This window comes from Ctenocephalides felis, unplaced genomic scaffold (genome assembly GCF_003426905.1).
Source record: "Ctenocephalides felis isolate EL2017-DRISC unplaced genomic scaffold, ASM342690v1 CF-g0.4_SCAFFOLD_00545, whole genome shotgun sequence".
NCBI lineage: Eukaryota > Metazoa > Arthropoda > Insecta > Siphonaptera > Pulicidae > Ctenocephalides > Ctenocephalides felis.
The window spans coordinates 5,001-10,474 of NW_020536699.1; the positions used below are offsets into that span (position 1 = coordinate 5,001).

Here is a 5,474-nt window from a genome sequence, read left to right on the forward strand (position 1 = left end):
ACAAGCATATACTACTGGCAGGATCAACCAGGGTGCTATATATATAATAGCATAGTGCGTAAATGTCCCTCGGCGTCACCCGAGAGACCACACTTTGTATAGAAAAGTTCGATGAATATTTCTAAACAACGAATTTTCTTACATATATATATCTGAGTCGTACGATATTCCCTGGACATGACGAACAGTTTACATCGCGACTTGATATTTTATATATTCTGCGCTTACACAGAGGCTAGACCTTTAACAACCGTCGAAACGGCGGTCCGTACATGAAATTTGCGGTCCGCAGACCCAGTTAATTTCAAACAGTCTCTTTACCCTTCGTTAGATTGAAAACGTCGGGGCGAATTCATTATAAGAATTCATCGTTATAACTAACTTTTATTCTCGCTCGGAGAGTATTGAGTTGATTGCATTTGTATATTTTATTTTCCGCATAAGAGTCTTTGCGTCAACGACACATGCCCGCGGATATGCTGTACAGTATGGTTGAACACTTATAAATAAGGTCCAGAACCCGGCCGTAAACCGACATCCGAACATATACGGCGTATATTATTCTAGACACGGTCTACGACAGTTTGACCTGCAGCGACGGGTCGCCTCGGGTTACCGTGCGAACCATCACCGCGATGGTCTGGACAGGCTATATGGCGGGTCGCAAGAAAATAAATTCTCTAGGACGCGCAACCACTTTAGCAATTTTAGAGCACGTTGTGGTCCAAAAACAAACGTCCTCGCTTTAAAATTGAAATATGAATATTTCACTGTGTGTGAGATTGAAAAATCTGCTTTCGCTGATTTTTCATTTTCTTAAAACAACGCAATGAAGCGAATGTTCAAATTCGCACAATTTGAATAAAATGTGCAGAGTATATAGAATACTAACGCAAGCGTTTACTACAATCGACTTTAAAACACTAGACTTTCATCTAGCGCCCAAAGAATTGATTGAGCTATGCGTTTAAAGTATAATATTCAAAAAGAACGCCGTTTTCACAACGAACTTCGTCATTCGCTCAGGCATCTGGCGATACCGAGCAGATATACATGGCAGTGCTCTCACACAATGCATAAGAGCGCTAAGCGGTTGTAAACTGCGTCACGCTGCTTTTGCACACTGCGCAATATTTTGCGACTAGCTCCGGTCAAACGTTAATGAAACGAATGATCATTGCCAGAAGCTTTTGCCCACAGTATATTATACTATAGGAGCGCACTTGATTACAGCAATAATTTGTCGAGTAATCACAAGATTTCATATTTGTGGTCAGCAGACCCAAATAATTTTAACTCGCACCGATCGAACGTTCATAAATGAATGATCCTCGGTGCGAGAAGCTTTGCTAGTTCTGCTATATTCACATATATTTGACCGTAGTCAATTTGTAAAATCCTATATTATTAAAATATATAGATTTTATATTTGCGGTCCGCAGACCCAAATAATTTCAACTCGCTCCGATCAAACGTTCATAAAACGAAAGACCATCGCTGCGAGAAGCTTTGCTAGTTCTGCTATATTCACATATATTTGACCGTAGTCAATTTGTAAAATTCTATATTATTAAAATATATAGATTTCATATTTGCGGTCCGCAGACCCAAATAATTTCAACTCTCTCTGATCGAACGTTTAAAAACGAATGATCCTACCACCAGTTATCTATAGCCGCAAACCAGCATCCGAATATATACGGGGTATATAATTCTAGATGTGGCTCACAACATTATTAAAAGTTACGCTAATATATCATTGACAGACTAAAAGTATCGAATATGATGTAAAAACTACACCGGGGAATGATATCCGTACCCGCCCGAACAACATAGCGTACTTTAGCCTGAGCTTGCTCGCATCGCACTCGACACGACCTATTCCCCTATATAAGGCGCGCGGCCACAGCGTAGGTATTTGACTGAGTCCCAAGCGATGTGCATTTGACCTGCGGCGAGGGCCTGCTCGCGCTTACGGTGTGAATCGTCAAGACAAAAGTCTGGGAAAATTTCGAACTGTGAACCCTTATGATAGAAAAATTTTTGTCGAAAATTTTGTTAGATGTTCAAACAGTTTTATATATATGGACAATATGAATTATAGTTAATTATTGAGTTTTTAGGTGTTTTTTGGGTTTTTTTAAACTTTTGTATAAAATTATGTATTTATTGATTTTTATAGATCTCAATGAATATAAAACGAATTTATATATAGTTATATTATTTTTTATAATTATTTGTTTAAATTTTCTAATTTTACAATAAATGTTCAAACCAGTTTTCCTCGATTTTCTCTTAAACCGTAAAAGATACAAAAAAACTTTGTTCGTACGAAAGATGCAGAATAAAATTACGAATAAAATGGTATATAAATGGTTAGGTGTGTTCATATAATTTTCTCTAGATTTTCCGATTTTTCCGAATTTTCACGACGGCAACTCGCCTGTAGGCTACACCGTGCAAAATTCGAAGTTGTGATGTATGGAAAAAGAACTAAGAATTTTGAGACCTTTCTAATGATGTATAATAGTTTATATGTTTTCTTTAGAGAAATATCGAATCGTGAAGAGTATTGCTCCAACCTAGCCGCACTTTGCATTTTGACATGTTAACATCTACACATATTGCTCTATAACATAAAAACCGTAAAAGATACGAAAAAACTTTGTTCGTACGAAAGATGCAGAATAAAATTACGAATAAAATGGTATATAAATGGTTAGGTGTGTTCATATAATTTTCTCTAGATTTTCCGATTTTTCCGAATTTTCACGACGGCAACTCGCCTGTAGGCTACACCGTGCAAAATTCGAAGTTGTGATGTATGGAAAAAGAACTAAGAATTTTGAGACCTTTCTAATGATGTATAATAGTTTATATGTTTTCTTTAGAGAAATATCGAATCGTGAAGAGTATTGCTCCAACCTAGCCGCACTTTGCATTTTGACATGTTAACATCTACACATATTGCTCTATAACATAAAAACCGTAAAAGATACGAAAAAACTTTGTTCGTACGAAAGATGCAGAATAAAATTACGAATAAAATGGTATATAAATGGTTAGGTGTGTTCATATAATTTTCTCTAGATTTTCCGATTTTTCCGAATTTTCACGACGGCAACTCGCCTGTAGGCTACACCGTGCAAAATTCGAAGTTGTGATGTATGGAAAAAGAACTAAGAATTTTGAGACCTTTCTAATGATGTATAATAGTTTATATGTTTTCTTTAGAGAAATATCGAATCGTGAAGAGTATTGCTCCAACCTAGCCGCACTTTGCATTTTGACATGTTAACATCTACACATATTGCTCTATAACATAAAAACCGTAAAAGATACGAAAAAACTTTGTTCGTACGAAAGATGCAGAATAAAATTACGAATAAAATGGTATATAAATGGTTAGGTGTGTTCATATAATTTTCTCTAGATTTTCCGATTTTTCCGAATTTTCACGACGGCAACTCGCCTGTAGGCTACACCGTGCAAAATTCGAAGTTGTGATGTATGGAAAAAGAACTAAGAATTTTGAGACCTTTCTAATGATGTATAATAGTTTATATGTTTTCTTTAGAGAAATATCGAATCGTGAAGAGTATTGCTCCAACCTAGCCGCACTTTGCATTTTGACATGTTAACATCTACACATATTGCTCTATAACATAAAAACCGTAAAAGATACGAAAAAACTTTGTTCGTACGAAAGATGCAGAATAAAATTACGAATAAAATGGTATATAAATGGTTAGGTGTGTTCATATAATTTTCTCTAGATTTTCCGATTTTTCCGAATTTTCACGACGGCAACTCGCCTGTAGGCTACACCGTGCAAAATTCGAAGTTGTGATGTATGGAAAAAGAACTAAGAATTTTGAGACCTTTCTAATGATGTATAATAGTTTATATGTTTTCTTTAGAGAAATATCGAATCGTGAAGAGTATTGCTCCAACCTAGCCGCACTTTGCATTTTGACATGTTAACATCTACACATATTGCTCTATAACATAAAAACCGTAAAAGATACGAAAAAACTTTGTTCGTACGAAAGATGCAGAATAAAATTACGAATAAAATGGTATATAAATGGTTAGGTGTGTTCATATAATTTTCTCTAGATTTTCCGATTTTTCCGAATTTTCACGACGGCAACTCGCCTGTAGGCTACACCGTGCAAAATTCGAAGTTGTGATGTATGGAAAAAGAACTAAGAATTTTGAGACCTTTCTAATGATGTATAATAGTTTATATGTTTTCTTTAGAGAAATATCGAATCGTGAAGAGTATTGCTCCAACCTAGCCGCACTTTGCATTTTGACATGTTAACATCTACACATATTGCTCTATAACATAAAAACCGTAAAAGATACGAAAAAACTTTGTTCGTACGAAAGATGCAGAATAAAATTACGAATAAAATGGTATATAAATGGTTAGGTGTGTTCATATAATTTTCTCTAGATTTTCCGATTTTTCCGAATTTTCACGACGGCAACTCGCCTGTAGGCTACACCGTGCAAAATTCGAAGTTGTGATGTATGGAAAAAGAACTAAGAATTTTGAGACCTTTCTAATGATGTATAATAGTTTATATGTTTTCTTTAGAGAAATATCGAATCGTGAAGAGTATTGCTCCAACCTAGCCGCACTTTGCATTTTGACAAGTTAACATCTACACATATTGCTCTATAACATAAAAACCGTAAAAGATACGAAAAAACTTTGTTCGTACGAAAGATGCAGAATAAAATTACGAATAAAATGGTATATAAATGGTTAGGTGTGTTCATATAATTTTCTCTAGATTTTCCGATTTTTCCGAATTTTCACGACGGCAACTCGCCTGTAGGCTACACCGTGCAAAATTCGAAGTTGTGATGTATGGAAAAAGAACTAAGAATTTTGAGACCTTTCTAATGATGTATAATAGTTTATATGTTTTCTTTAGAGAAATATCGAATCGTGAAGAGTATTGCTCCAACCTAGCCGCACTTTGCATTTTGACATGTTAACATCTACACATATTGCTCTATAACATAAAAACCGTAAAAGATACGAAAAAACTTTGTTCGTACGAAAGATGCAGAATAAAATTACGAATAAAATGGTATATAAATGGTTAGGTGTGTTCATATAATTTTCTCTAGATTTTCCGATTTTTCCGAATTTTCACGACGGCAACTCGCCTGTAGGCTACACCGTGCAAAATTCGAAGTTGTGATGTATGGAAAAAGAACTAAGAATTTTGAGACCTTTCTAATGATGTATAATAGTTTATATGTTTTCTTTAGAGAAATATCGAATCGTGAAGAGTATTGCTCCAACCTAGCCGCACTTTGCATTTTGACATGTTAACATCTACACATATTGCTCTATAACATAAAAACCGTAAAAGATACGAAAAAACTTTGTTCGTACGAAAGATGCAGAATAAAATTACGAATAAAATGGTATATAAATGGTTAGGTGTGTT

The 5,474-nt window shown here is 35.1% G+C and overlaps 1 non-coding gene across 1 annotated transcript in view; it reads right to left on the reverse strand.

Moving 5' to 3' along the window:
- LOC113366094 overlaps positions 1-34 on the reverse strand; it is a 1,927-nt gene extending 1,893 nt beyond the window's left edge. The window contains exon 1 of the ribosomal RNA XR_003366254.1: positions 1-34. This exon is cut by the window's left edge and continues 1,893 nt beyond it. This is a non-coding gene — a ribosomal RNA (small subunit ribosomal RNA).
- Positions 35-5,474: the final 5,440 nt, after the last annotated feature.